Consider the following 16,540-nt stretch of genomic DNA (forward strand, 5'->3'; position numbering starts at 1 on the left):
CCCCCTGCCGTGCTGAATACACGTTCAGACAAAACGCTGGCCGCCGGGCAGGCAGCACCTCCAAGGCTTAAAAGGCTAGCTCTGGCCACGTGGCCAATTTGGAGACCCAGAGTTGAATGGGGCCGAACCATCAGTCAGGTACGTGGAGGGGTGTGCACAGGTACTCTTCCACCATGTTAGTGAAATGTTGCCTCCTGCTAAACGTTCCGTATCAGGTGGTGGTTGCAGTTAGCTGTGGCGTGTTGACAAAACTTTTCCACATCTCTGCCATGCTAACCCTGCCCTCAGAGGAGCTGGGCGTTGACACAGCTGCGTTGGCGACCTCTTGCTCCTCCTCTGCCTTCGCCTTGGGCTTCCACTGGTTCCCCTGTGACATTTGGAATGCTCTCAGTAGCGCGTCTACCAACGTGCGCTTGTACTCGCGCATCTTCCTATCACGCTCCAGTGTAGGAAGTAGGTGGGCACATTGTCTTTGTACCCGGGGATCCAGCAGGGTGGCAACCCAGTAGGTCCGCACACGTTAAAATGTGGGCAACTCTGCTGTCGTTGCGCAGGCACTGCAGCATGTAGTCGCTCATGTGTGCCAGGCTGCCCAGAGGTAAGGACAAGCTGTCCTCTGTGGGAGGCGTATCGTCATCGTCCTGTGTTTCCCCCAGCCACGCACCAGTGATGGGCCCCGAGCTGCTTTGGTTGCCACCCCGCTGTGAAACTTGCTTCATCCTCATCCTCACCACCTCCTCCTCATCCTGTCCTCCTCGTCCTCAGTAGTGGGCCCTGTCTGGCCACATTTGTACCTGGCTTATGGTGTTGCAAAAAACCTCCCTCTGAGTCACTTCGAAGAGACTGGCCTGAAAGTGCTAAAAATGACCCTCTTCCTCCTCTTCCTCCTGGGCCACCTCCTCTTCCATCATCGCCCTAAGTGTTTTCTCAAGGAGACATAGAAGTGGTATTGTAACGCTGATAACGGCGTTTATCGCCACTGGCCCATGTTGGTGGAGTACTCGAAAACAACCGCAACAGGGCACACAGGTCTCGCATGGAGGCCCAGTCATTGGTGGTGATAGTGTGTCTGATCCACAGTGCGACTGACCCGTGCGTGCTGCAGCTGAAACTCCACTATGGCAGCTGCTGCTCGCACAGTCTGTCCAGCTTGTGCAAGGTGGAGTTCCACCTGGTGGGTACGTCACATATGAGGCGGTGAGCGGGAAGGCCGAAGTTACACTGTAGCGCAGGACAGGCGAGCAGCGGCAGGGTCGTGAACGCCGGAAGCGCGAACAGCGGCCCGCACTTTATGCAGCAGCTCTGACATGTCGGAGGTAGTTGCGAATGAACTTCTGCACCACCAAATTCAGCACATGCGCCAGGCAAGGGATGTGCGTCAAACCGGCTAGTCCCAGAGCTGCAACGAGATTTCGCCATTATCGCACACCACCAGGCCGGGCTTGAGGCTCACCGGCAGCAACCATTCGTCGGTCTGTTGTTCTATACCCCGCCACAACTCCTGTGCGGTTGTGGGGCCTGTCCCCCCAAAACATATGAGTTTCAGAATGGCCCTGCTGACGTTTACCCCGGGCTGTGCTGAAGTTGGTGGTGAAGGTGTGTGGCTGACTGTATGAGCAGGTGGAAGAAGAGGAGGAGGAAGCTGAGTAGGAGGAGGAGGAGACAGGAGGCAAAGAATGTTGCCCTGCGATCCTTGGCGGCGGAAGGACGTGCGCCAAACAGCTCTCCGCCTGGGGCCCAGCCGCCACTACATTTACCCAGTGTGCAGTTAGGGAGATCTAGCGTCCCCCTGGCCGTGCTTACTGGTCCACGTATCTGTGGTTAGGTGGACCTTGCCACAGATTGCGATGCGCAGTGCACACTTGATTTTATCGGACCACTTGTTTGTGCAGGGAAGGCCGGCTCTCTTGGAGAAGTAGTGGCGGCTGGGAACAACATACTGTGGGACAGCAAGTGACATGAGCTGTTTGAAGCTGTGTGTGTCCACTAGCCTAAATGACAGCATTTCATAGGCCAGCAGTTTAGAAATGCTGGCATTCAGGGCCAGGGATCGAGGGTGGCTAGGTGGGAATTTACGCTTTCTCTCAAATGTTTGTGAGATGGAGAGCTGAACGCTGCCGTGTGACATGGTTGAGATGCTTGGTGACGCAGGTGGTGATGTTGGTGGTACATCCCATGTTTGCTGGGCGGCAGGTGCCAACGTTCCTCCAGAGGCAGAGGAAGAGGCCGAGGCGGCGGCAGCAGCAGCAGAAGAGGCCGAGGCGGGGGCAGCAGCAGAAGAGGCCGAGGCGGCAGCAGCAGAAGAGGCAGCAGGGGGAGCCTGAGTGACTTCCTTGTTTTTAAGGTGTTTACTCCACTGCAGTTCATGCTTTGCATGCAGGTGCCTGGTCATGCAGGTTGTGCTAAGGTTCAGAACGTTAATGCCTCGCTTCAGGCTCTGATGGCACAGCGTGCAAACCACTCGGGTCTTGTCGTCAGCACATTGTTTGAGAAGTGCCATGCCAGGGAACTCCTTGAAGCTGCCTTTGGGGTGCTCGGTCCCAGATGGCGGCGGTCAGTAGCAGGCGGAGTCTCTTGGCGGCGGGTGTTCTGATTTTGCCCACTGCTCCCTCTTTTGCTACGCTGTTGGCTCGGTCTCACCACTGCCTCTTCCTCCGAACTGTGAAAGTCAGTGGCACGACCTTCATTCCATGTGGGGTCTAGGACCTCATCGTCCCCTGCATCGTCTTCCACCCAGTCTTGATCCCTGACCTCCTGTTCAGTCTGCACACTGCAGAAAGACGCAGCAGTTGGCACCTGTGTTTCGTCATCATCAGAGACGTGCTGAGGTGGTATTCCCATGTCCTCATCATCAGGAAAAATAAGTGGTTGTGCGTTAGTGCATTCTATCTCTTCCACCCCTGGGGAAGGGCTAGGTGGATGCCCTTGGGAAAACCCTGGCAGCAGAGTCTTCAAACAGCATAAGAGACTGCTGCATAACTTGAGGCTCAGACAGTTTCCCTGATATGCATGGGGGTGATGTGACAGACCCATGGGCTTGGTTTGCATGCGCCATCTGTGCGCTTTCTGCAGAAGACTGGGTGGGAGATAATGTGAACGTGCTGGATCCACTGTCGGCCACCCAATTGACTAATGCCTGTATCTGCTCAGGCCTTACCATCCTTAGAACGGCATTAAGCCCCACCAAATATCACTGTAAATTCTGCTGGCTACTGGGACCTGAGGTAGTTTGTTCACTAGGACGTGTGGCTGTGGCAGACGGCCACGTCCTCTCCCAGCAACAGAGGGTCCACTAACACCACCACGACCATGTCCGCGTCCGCGTCCGCGTCCCTTATTAGATGTTTTCCTCATTGTTCCCGTTCACCACAATTTTGAGAATGGCAAATTTGGGAATAGTTTTTCATCCCAGAAAAAAAAGTGTGCTTTTACGGTCACTACAAATAACTTGACCAGCTAAAACAGTACAGATTTGGTTGAATAGAGATGTGAGGCCTGTTTTTTTTTTGCGCTGTGTGACAGGTATAGGTTTAATCACAGAATCAGACTTCTATCAGCACGCTAGCATGTGTCTTAGGTTTTTTCTGAATGACACTATCAGTACCTTCAATGTAAGATATTCTTTTTGGGATATATTTCAAGTAGGCCTCAAATACCAGAAACTAGTTATTTTGAGAATGGCAAAATTTGGGAATGGTTTTTCAACCCAGAAAAAAAAAGTGTGCTTTTACGGTCACTACAAATAACTTGACCAGCTAAAACAGTACAGATTTGGTTAAATAGAGATGTGAGGCCTGTTTTTTTTTTTGCGCTGTGTGACAGTATAGGTTTAATCACAGAATCAGACTTCTATCAGCACGCTAGCGTGTGTCTTAGGTTTTTCTGAATGACACTATCAGTACCTTCAATGTAAGATATTCTTTTTGGGATAGATTTCAAGTAGCCTCAAATACCAGAAACTAGTTATTTTGAGAATGGCAAATTTGGAATGGTTTTTCAACCCTGAAAAAAAAAGTGTGCTTTTACGGTCACTACAAATAACTTGACCAGCTAAAACAGTACAGATTTGGTGAATAGAAATGTCAGGTCTATTTTTTTAGGCGCTGGGTGACAGGCTCAACTTGCCCCTTATGTAGTATATGGCCAAAAAATAACCACACTGTTGATGGTTAAATGCACTTGGGTGACACAGGCTCAGCCTGCACCAGATGTAGTATATGGCCAAAAAATAATCAGACTGTTGATGGTTAAATGCACTTCGGTGACACAGGCTCAGCCTGCAGCTGATATAGTATATGGCCAAAAAATAACCAGACTGTTGATGGTTAAATGCACTTCGGTGACACAGGCTCAGCCTGCAGCTGATGTAGGATATAGCACAAAATAACCCACAGTATTGATGGTTAAATACACTTGGTGATAGCTTGTGCTGGCGCACCACAAGTCACCAAAATGGCCACTGATCACCCAGAATAAAAGTGATCTAAAAACGCTCTGGGCAGCCTCAAAAAGTGAGCAAGTCAATATTAGCACTTCAATGATCCACAGCTGCAGATCGATCACAGAATGAAGTCTTTTGGAGGAGTTAATCTGCCTAATCTCGCCCTAACGTCGCAGCTGCAAACTCTCCCTATGCTTCAATCAGCAGAGTGACGTGCAGCGCAACGTGACCCAAGCTTATATAGAGGCTGGGTCACATGCTGCACTGGCAATCACTGCCATGCCAATAGTAGGCAAGCTGTGATGGCCTCTTGGGGCAAGTAGTATGACGCTTGTTGATTGGCTGCTTTGCAGCCTTTCAAAAAGCGCCAAGAAAGCGCCGAACACCGAACTCGAACCCGGACTTTTACGAAAATGTTCGGGTTCGGGTCCGTGTCACGGACACCCCAAAATTCGGTACGAACCCGAACTATACAGTTCGGGTTCGCTCATCCCTAAGTTTAACATAAACAGCTGTGTCCGATAATTGGCGTAGAGCCTCCGTCAAATACATAGAAGTGTCCATGACCACTACCGCAACACCCTAATCAGCTGATTTGATGGTGAGGGAGTGGTCATGGACTAACTGATTCAAGGCCTGTAATTCCTGATTTGTCATATTTGGATGCTGTATGTGATCACATTGACCTGACTGTTTTTAATTCCTGAATTTCCCTCATTACGGCATCTGAAATACATCAAACCCCCTGGAGGATATTTGAATTGGTCTTTTTCAAGGATTTCTGGCTTCTTGTTCTTGCGGTATGGATTTCTGGTCCGGCCGCCCCTTCTTGTGTTTTTTTTCTTGCGCTGGGTGAAATTGCTAAAAAAGCCGCGGAGGTACTGGTAGAGGAATCATCTTTCTTTTTGGCTTTTCTTTGGCCTTGATTTTGATTGACCCGATTTCCATCCGCCAATTGTAGACATGTCCAGTCATATAGTCCATTGCGTCACGTTGCCATTTCCCTCTTTTAGTTTCTTGAATTTCATTCTTGAGTTTATACAAATGGGGTTGAAACTTCTTACAATAGTCCTCAAATTTATGTATGGGCAGTATAGCTTTAAGTGAAACCTCCCCTTCCATTTTACTTGATGTGGAAGAGAGTAAATCCTTGCGCATAAATTCAATGTTAAGAAGCATTAAATCGCGTGAATATTTATTAGAAATCTGTTCATATTTGGAACGAAACTCTGGATCCTGTGAATGCATAGACGATCTAGGTTGTGTGCGCATGCCTCTGGGTATGCGATTTGTTTTAACTAGATGTGGGACGGGGGATTCGTCGAATCCACGAATCCCTCGAATCTTGCTGGATTTACCGGACGTAATTTACCGGACGTAATTTACCGGATACGAATCCGACGAATCCCGGTGGTGCCCAGACTTGTGGTGGTGGCGGCAGGGCACTCTAGAAGATGAGCGCTTCGCTGCTGCGACAGGGGAGGGAGAGGCGTTTCCTTTCCCTGTTCCTCTGATAGGCTGCCGGCACAAGGCCCGCAGCCTATCAGAGGCCGGTGCAGGCGGCGCGATGACGTCATTGCGCCGCCTGAGCCGTACAGTGCGGGACACAGGCCAGAAGAGGCCTGCATCGCAGCGGAGGTAAGTAAAATTATATATTTTTTTTAATCTGTTACTGGCACATTGGCGAGGGGGAGAGGTGAGAGGCACTATAATACTACTGGCACATTGGGGGGAGGCACTATGACACTGGCACATTATGGGGGGAGATGGCACTGATACTACTGGCACATTTGGGGGGGCACTATGATACTGGCACATTATGGAGGGAGATGGCACTATGATACTGGCACATTATGGGGGGAGATGGCACTATGATACTGGCACATTATGAGGGGAGATGGCACTATAATAGTGGCACATTATGGGGGAGATGGCACTATGATACTGGCACATTATGGGGGGAGGTGGCGCTATAATACTGGCACATTATGGGGGGAGATGGCACTATGATGCCATATCACATTATAGGGGGAGGTGGCACTATAATACTGGCACATTATGGGGGAGATGGAACTATGATACTGGCACATTGGGGGGAGATGGCACTATGATACTGGCACATTATGGGGGGAGATGGCACTATGATACTGGCACATTATGGGGGGAGGTGGCACTATAATACTGGCACATTATGGGGGAAATGGCACTATGATACTGGCACATTGGGGAGATGGCACTATGATACTGGCACATTGGGGGGGGAGATGGCACTATGATACTGGCACATTGGGGGAGATGGCACTATGATACTGGCACATTGGGGGGGAGATGGCACTATGATACTGGCACATTATGGGGGGAGATGGCACTATGATACTGGCACATTATGGGGGGAGATGGCACTATAATACTGGCACATTGGTGGGGAGATGGCACTATGATACTGGCACATTGGGGGGGAGATGGCACTATGATACTGGCACATTATGGGGGGGGGGGGAGAGGGCACTATAATACTGGCACATTGGGGGGGAGATGGCACTATGATATTGGCACATTATGGGGGGAGATGGCACTATGATACTGGCACATTATGGGGGGAGATGGCACTATAATACTGGCACATTGGTGGGGAGATGGCACTATGATACTGGCACATTGGGGGGGAGATGGCACTATGATACTGGCACATTATGGGGGAGATGGCACTATGATACTGTCACATTGGGGGGGAGATGGCACCATAATACTGGCACATTATAAGGGGAAATGGCACTATGATACTGGCACATTGGGGGAGATGGCACTATGATACTGGCACATTGGGGGGGAGATGGCACTATGATACTGGCACATTGGGGGAGATGGCACTATGATACTGGCACATTGGGAGGGAGATGGCACTATGATACTGGCACATTATGGGGGGAGATGGCACTATGATACTGGCACATTATGGGGGGAGATGGCACTATAATACCGGCACATTGGTGGGGAGATGGCACTATGATACTGGCACATTGGGGGGGAGATGGCACTATGATACTGGCACATTATGGGGGGGAGATGGCACTATAATACTGGCACATTGGGGGGGAGATGGCACCATGATACTGGCACATTATGGGGGGAGATGGCACTATGATACTGGCACATTATGGGGGGAAGTGGCACTATAATACTGACACATTATGGGGGGAGAAGGCACTATGATGCCATATCACATTATAGGGGGAGGTGGCACCATAATACTGGCACATTATGGGGGAGATGGAACTATGATACTGGCACATTGGGGGGAGATGGCACTATGATACTGGCACATTATGGGGGGAGATGGCACTATGATACTGGCACATTATGGGGGAAGGTGGCACTATAATACTGGCACATTATGGGGGGAAATGGCACTATGATACTGGCACATTGGGGGAGATGGCACTATGATACTGGCACATTGGGGGAGAGATGGCACTATGATACTGGCACATTGGGGGAGATGGCACTATGATACTGGCACATTATGGGGGGAGATGGCACTATGATACTGGCACATTATGGGGGAAGATGGCACTATAATACTGGCACATTGGTGGGGAGATGGCACTATGATACTGGCACATTGGGGGGGAGATGGCACTATGATACTGGCACATTATGGGGGGAGATGGCACTATAATACTGGCACATGGGGGGGAGATGGCACTATGATATTGGCACATTATGGGAGGAGATGGCACTATGATACTGGCACATTATGGGGGGAGATGGCACTATAATACTGGCACATTGGTGGGGAGATGGCACTATGATACTGGCACATTGGGGGGGGAGATGGCACTATGATACTGGCACATTATGGGGGGAGTGGCACTATGATACTGTCACATTGGGGGGGGAGATGGCACCATAATACTGGCACATTATGGGGGGAAATGGCACTATGATACTGGCACATTGGGGGAGATGGCACTATGATACTGGCACATTGGGGGGGAGATGGCACTATGATACTGGCACATTGGGGGAGATGGCACTATGATACTGGCACATTGGGGGGAGATGGCACTATGATACTGGCACATTATGGGGGGAGATGGCACTATAATACTGGCACATTGTGGGGAGATGGCACTATGATACTGGCACATTGGGGGGGAGATGGCACTATGATACTGGCACATTATGGGGGGGAGATGGCACTATAATACTGGCACATTGGGGGGAGATGGCACCATGATACTGGCACATTATGGGGGGAGATGGCACTATGATACTGGCACATTATGGGGGGAGGTGGCACTATAATACTGGCACATTATGGGGGGAGATGGCACTATGATGCCATATCACATTATAGGGGGAGGTGGCACTATAATACTGGCACATTATGGGGGAGATGGAACTATGATACTGGCACATTAAGGGGAGATGGCACTATGATACTGGCACATTATGGGGGGAGATGGCACTATGATACTGGCACATTATGGGGGGAGGTGGCACTATAATACTGGCACATTATGTTGGTAAATGGCACTATGATACTGGCACATTGGGGGAGATGGCACTATGATACTGGCACATTGGGGGGGAGATGGCACTATGATACTGGCACATTGGGGAGATGGCACTATGATACTGGCACATTGGGGGGGAGATGGCACTATGATACTGGCACATTGGTGGGGAGATGGCACTATGATACTGGCACATTGGGGGGGGGGGAGATGGCACTATGATACTGGCACATTATGGGGGGAGATGGCACTATGATACTGTCACATTGGGGGGGAGATGGCACCATAATACTGGCACATTATGGGGGGAAATGGCACTATGATACTGGCACATTGGGGGAGATGGCACTATGATACTGGCACATTAGGGGGGAGATGGCACTATGATACTGGCACATTGGGGGAGATGGCACTATGATACTGGCACATTGGGGGGGAGATGGCACTATGATACTGGCACATTATGGGGGGAGATGGCACTATGATACTGGCACATTATGGGGGGAGATGGCACTATAATACTGGCACATTGGTGGGAGAGATGGCACTATGATACTGGCACATTGGGGGGGAGATGGCACTATGATACTGGCACATTATGGGGGGAGATGGCACTATAATACTGGCACATTGGGGGGGAGCGGTCACCATGATACTGGCACATTATGGGGGGAGATGGCACTATGATACTGGCACATTATGGGGGGAGATGGCACTATAATACTGGCACATTGGTGGGGAGATGGCACTATGATACTGGCACATTGGGGGGGGAGATGGCACTATGATACTGGCACATTATGGGGGGAGATGGCACTATAATACTGGCACATGAGGGGGGTGGCACTATGATACTGGCACATTGGGGGGGAGATGGCACTATGATACCGGCACATGGGGTGGAGGAGAGAGGCACTCCGCACTTGATACTGGCACATGGGGGGAGGAGAGAAGCATTTGATACTGGCACATGATTAGGGGGGCATCTATGGGGACACTTACTGGCACATTATTGGGTGGCACTGTATGGCCACTTCTTATTGGCACATTATTGGGGGCACTATGGGGGCATCTACTGAGTCCACAAAGAAGGGGTATTTTATATGGGGGCTCTGTGTGGTACTAGTATTATCAGGGGTATTATCTGTTTCTGCAGTATAGTATTGGGGAGCACAGCGGAACAGTATTGGGGGTGTTAGGATGATTTGTTTAGAAGATGCGAGGATGATGGAAAAGTAGTAAACTAAGATTTTTTTTTGTCAAACTGCAGAGACGAAAAATGCCTGAAAAATGGTGGTCTGGTCTGAAGGTCTGAAAGGAGAAGATGAGGAAAGAGAACATCTACATCAAAAGGAGACGTCACTGGATGTAAGAGGTATGTGGCGCTGTATTACCCTGTATGTTCTGTAGTGATAGGAGCAGGGGCGTAACGATCGCGGTCATATAGGGTGCGACCGTGACTGGAAGGTGGAGGTTCAGACAAACTGACGCGGTCTGACTTTGTTTCTTACACCGTTCACACAATTATGTACAGGATTCGTAGGATTCGAGATTCAAAAGATTCGATATACACTGCGTGCAGAATTATTAGGCAAATGAGTATTTTGACCACATCATCCACTTTATGCATGTTGTCTTACTCCAAGCTGTATAGGCTCGAAAGCCTACTACCAATTAAGCATATTAGGTGATGTGCATCTCTGTAATGAGAAGGGGTGTGGTCTAATGACATCAACACCCTATATAAGGTGTGCATAATTATTAGGCAACTTCCTTTCCTTTGGCAAAATGGGTCAAAAGAAGGACTTGACAGGCTCAGAAAAGTCAAAAATAGTGAGATATCTTGCAGAGGGATGCAGCACTCTTAAAATTGCAAAGCTTCTGAAGCGTGATCATCGAACAATCAAGCGTTTCATTCAAAATAGTCAACAGGGTCGCAAGAAGCGTGTGGAAAAACCAAGGAGCAAAAAAACTGCCCATGAACTGAGAAAAGTCAAGCGTGCAGCTGCCAAGATGCCACTTGCCACCAGTTTGGCCATATTTCAGAGCTGCAACATCACTGGAGTGCCCAAAAGCACAAGGTGTGCAATACTCAGAGACATGGCCAAGGTAAGAAAGGCTGAAAGACGACCACCACTGAACAAGACACACAAGCTGAAACGTCAAGACTGGGCCAAGAAATATCTCAAGACTGATTTTTCTAAGGTTTTATGGACTGATGAAATGAGAGTGAGTCTTGATGGGCCAGATGGATGGGCCCGTGGCTGGATTGGTAAAGGGCAGAGAGCTCCAGTCCGACTCAGACGCCAGCAAGGTGGAGGTGGAGTACTGGTTTGGGCAGGTATCATCAAAGATGAGCTTGTGGGGCCTTTTCGGGTTGAGGATGGAGTCAAGCTCAACTCCCCGTCCTACTGCCAGTTTCTGGAAGACACCTTCTTCAAGCAGTGGTACAGGAAGAAGTCTGCATCCTTCAAGAAAAACATGATTTTCATGCAGGACAATGCTCCATCACACGCGTCCAAGTACTCCACAGTGTGGCTGGCAAGAAAGGGTATAAAAGAAGAAAATCTAATGACATGGCCTCCTTGTTCACCTGATCTGAACCCCATTGAGAACCTGTGGTCCATCATCAAATGTGAGATTTACAAGGAGGGAAAACAGTACACCTCTCTGAACAGTGTCTGGGAGGCTGTGGTTGCTGCTGCACGCAATGTTGATGGTGAACAGATCAAAACACTGACAGAATCCATGGATGGCAGGCTTTTGAGTGTCCTTGCAAAGAAAGGTGGCTATATTGGTCACTGATTTGTTTTTGTTTTGTTTTTGAATGTCAGAAATGTATATTTGTGAATGTTGAGATGTTATATTGGTTTCACTGGTAAAAATAAATAATTGAAATGGGTATATATTTGTTTTTTGTTAAGTTGCCTAATAATTATGCACAGTAATAGTCACCTGCACACACAGATATCCCCCTAAAATAGCTAAAACTAAAAACAAACTAAAAACTACTTCCAAAAATATTCAGCTTTGATATTATTGAGTTTTTTGGGTTCATTGAGAACATGGTTGTTGTTCAATAATAAAATTAATCCTCAAAAATACAACTTGCCTAATAATTCTGCACTCCCTGTATTCGAGAACCTTTTCGGATTCGGATTTGAAAAAAATTGGATTTGTCCCACCTCTAGTTTTAACATATTCCACCAGAGTCACATAATGCAATTCTAGAGTCATACATTTCTTAACGTCACGTTCGCACTTCTTTTTATGTTCAGTAGTGAGGGAACATAAAGAAAATCCACATTGCCTTTGCAGGTCTCAATAATTCTGTCTTTGTCAGCTTCGGTATATGAAAAAGTAGCGGGTGAAGATTGGCATAACAGCGGATCCATGGTGCCAGAAAAAAAGTAAATAATAAGCACAAAAATATACTGTAGGGTGCCAGCTCCTCTGGTACAATGCAGGAGATATGAAAGTTCAGGGCAGCACACCTGGTGAAACAAACAGTAGCAAGGGGTGCCAGCGGTAATGCACCTTACCAAGGTGATCATCAATAAAAATAAATGCACCGCAGCACTTCCAGTAGGTGAAAATAGTGGGATCCTTTTATTCACCCGTGCAACGTTTCGGTCCACTTGCTGGGACCATTTTCAAGCAATACATCTCAGTACAAAGTGCGTATTTATGAGGTCACAACATATTTGCATAAATAGGTGTCAATCAAATATACATAGAAAAATATACTAGAAAAAAACTTATGTATGCGTCTAAAAACATAGTGCTGTATAATCAATCTCATTCTGCACATAGACAAATACAAAAAAATTGTCCATATACTTTATTATTGAAAAAACGCCAACATTTTTCATAAATGATAATTAATAGTGATTGGTCATCACCTATGTGTTCAACAAAGAAGGAGGGCCAGGGATGGAGTTAAATAAACCTATCTATTGATGTCCCTACGACTGCCTTACACCTATTGTCCTACACTTCCTATTTCTAAAACGTAACCTTTAATTGGTAATGCTTATAATAACTACTACAGTATAATAACTATTAAAACTATTAAAATTTCCAGTACGTCTCCACCACCTAAGTATTTAAACTAGTCTTCCTATTAGTGATCAGCTATCTAGGATGATACTTTGTTGCCTTTCTGGCTGCGCGCTGCCAGTCTTATATCGGCACTATGTATCACTTGTCCCCTATGTATATTGGTGGCGGAATAGTGCTGTGTTAAAACGTGAGATCCACGCTGCCCCCCCGACATGTTTCGCCGTGTACCGGCGTCTTCAGGGGTTAGGGCAGAGTGTGAGCGTGTCTTCACTCGGCTGGTTATAATGACTCTGTTGATGATGTCATCGTTAAGCGGCTAGCCAGTAGGATTGCTTTCCATCCGCCGCCTGGAATTTGGTAGGTTGCGTCCCCAGGGTGCGTCCCCTTAGTGAACCCGCCTATACATACCTTGCTTTCCGATTGGTGTTCACCTCATCTCATCATTCTTCTGCGCCGCGCATGTCTTGTGAACTTTGTTGTAAACACTTCCATCCTCGGCTTCTGCATCTGCGCATATGTGAGTATTACTTGCCTCTGTGGATCATCCGCTCCAAAGCGCATGTCATCGGACTTAGTCTGTTTCTATGATCGAGTCCTACATGTGCGCATGTCTGAATACTTAGTCGATTTTATGAATTATCAACTCAAGGGCGCATGTTTTCGGACTTAGTTTGCTTTACTAGTCGGGACCTACATGTACGCATGTCTGAATACTTTGTTAGTTGTATATGTTGTGAGCTCTAGGGTGCATGTCACAGGACATAGTCTGCTGTTATAATCTGGTCTTGCGTTTGCGTGTATCTGGGTACTTGATTGATTATATGGGTTAGCAGCTCCAGGGCACATGTCTGTGGAGTTAGTCTTGTTTATAATGCATATCATGATCTGCATTTATACACTCACCTAAATAATTATTAGGAACACCATACTAATATGGTGTTGGACCCACTTTTGCCTTCAGAACTGCCTTAATTCTACGTGGCATTGATTCAACAAGGTGCTGATAGCATTCTTTAGAAATGTTGGCCCACATTGATAGGATAGCATCTTGCAGTTGATGGAGATTTGAGGGATGCACATCCAGGTCACGAAGCTCCCGTTCCCCCACATCCCAAAGATGCTCTATTGGGTTGAGATCTGGTGACTGTGGGGGCCATTTTAGTACAGTGAACTCATTGTCATGTTCAAGAAACCAATTTAAAATGATTCGAGCTTTGTGACATGGTGCATTATCCTGCTGGAAGTAGCCATCAGAGGATGGATACATGTTCTCATTCTGTTTACGCCAAATTCGGACTCTACCATTTGAATGTCTCAACAGAAATCGAGACTCATCAGACCAGGCAACATTTTTCCAGTCTTCAACAGTCTGTGAGCTCGTGCAAATTGTAGCCTCTTTTTCCTATTTGTAGTGGAGATGAGTGGTACCCGGTGGGGTCTTCTGCTGTTGTAGCCCATCCGCCTCAAGGTTGTGCGTGTTGTGGCTTCACAAATGCTTTGCTGCATACCTCAGCTTGAATCAGTCGGCCCATTCTCCTCTGACCTCTAGCATCCACAAGGCATCTTTGCCCACAGGACTTCCGCATACTGGATGTTTTTCCCTTTTCACACCATTCTTTGTAAACCCTAGAAATGGTTGTGCGTGAAAATCCCAGTAACTGAGCAGATTGTGAAATACTCAGACCGGCCCGTCTGGCACCAACAACCATGCCACACTCAAAATTGCTTAAATCACCTTTCTTTCCCATTCTGACATTCAGTTTGGTGTTCAGGAGATTGTCTTGACCAGGACCACCCCCCTAAATGCATTGAAGCAACTGCCATGTGATTGGTTGACTAGATAATTGCATTAATGAGAAATAGAACAAGTGTTCCTAATAATTCTTTAGGTGAGTGTATGTTCTAAAGGTTTGCCTGTGATCATGCAGAAATAGATGTATGGATATCATACTTTTCGCTTGGCTTATACTGAATACTCATCAATATAACCCACGATCTCAATTCCATTTATGATGCTTAGTGGTGGAGGTATCTATATGTTGTGTTGTTATTAACTTTAATGACTTTGCTCCATGGCTTGTCTCCTAGTCGAATATTTTTTTCACCACTATGTTCATCACAGGATCCATACTGTGTTAATGCATGTGTACTGGGATTCATTATACATTCTTCAATGGATGTAACTGACCTTAGATATTTATTTATAGTATTTAACCTTAACACCGTTGGTATTGTGCTACTGTCAGTACCAACTGTTGGCCCTGGTTGCTTTTGCAATTACTGGTGGTACAGATGTTCCTACCAATATGTTTTTTATTGCTTGGTAGTGAGGCTCAGTTGTATGTTTCCAGATCCCACATTTTCACCACTGCATTCCACTAGTCAACAAGTGCACGTTATTTTTATTTTTATTGCCTATGATATGACTACTTCTCCTGACTATTCCACTTCTCCAGACGTGATGGTCATATTCTCACTGGGTCTATTAGTGCCTTTGCATTTGTCTTCTCTTTAGTTTATTCCTTGCCGAGTTGATTACTCAGTTTAGTATCTATCTTATTTATTATATCATATTCCTTACTTATATCTTGTTTTTTTTTCTCTTTTTTTCTCCTAGGAGGGGGTCCAGACTACAGGAAGGACGAATATGTGAACCCTTCATTGAGTCCTCTCGGAGACAGACTATTCAGCAGGTAAATTTATTTCGTCTTCTCCTGTTGGAGTTTTCTGTCTATATCTCCTTTACGTGGGCCTGATTTTACTTTCATCAGTCCCCAAAACTTAAAGTCTGTACTTTTTCCTCTGTGTTTTTCTCTCATATGCCTGGCTAGACTGGTATCTTCTCCTGTATTAATGCTGCTCAGGTGCCTAGAAATCCTTCTTCTTAGCTCTTGGGTGGTTTTCCCCACGTACAGTTTGGGACAGTCACATTTGATGATATATTCTACTCCTTTTGTTTTGCAATTGATGTAATCTCTTATTTGATAGTTCTTTCCATCCACCGGATTCACAAATGTTTTTGTGACCTCCATTCGGCCACAAAACACACAGACATTGAATAGTCTGTCTCCGAGAGGACTCAATGAAGGGTTCACATATTCGTCCTTCCTGTAGTCTGGACCCCCTCCTAGGAGAAAAAAAAGAGAAAAAAACACAAGATATAAGTAGGGAATATGATATAATAAATAAGATAGATACTAAACTGAGTAATCAACTCGGCAAGGAATAAACTAAAGAGAAGACAAATGCAAAGGCACTAATAGACCCAGTGGGAATATGACCATCACGCCTGGAGAAGTGGAATAGTCAGGACAAGTAGTCATATCATAGGCAATAAAAATAAAAATAACGTGCACTTGTTGACTAGTGGAATGCAGTGGTGAAAATGTGGTATCTGGAAACATACAACTGAGCCTCACTACCAAGCAATAAAAAACATATTGGTAGGAACATCTGTACCACCAGTAATTGCAAAAGCAACCAGGGCCAACAGTTGGTACTGACAGTAGCACAATAC

This window comes from Bufo bufo, chromosome 5 (assembly GCF_905171765.1).
Source record: "Bufo bufo chromosome 5, aBufBuf1.1, whole genome shotgun sequence".
Taxonomy (NCBI): domain Eukaryota; kingdom Metazoa; phylum Chordata; class Amphibia; order Anura; family Bufonidae; genus Bufo; species Bufo bufo.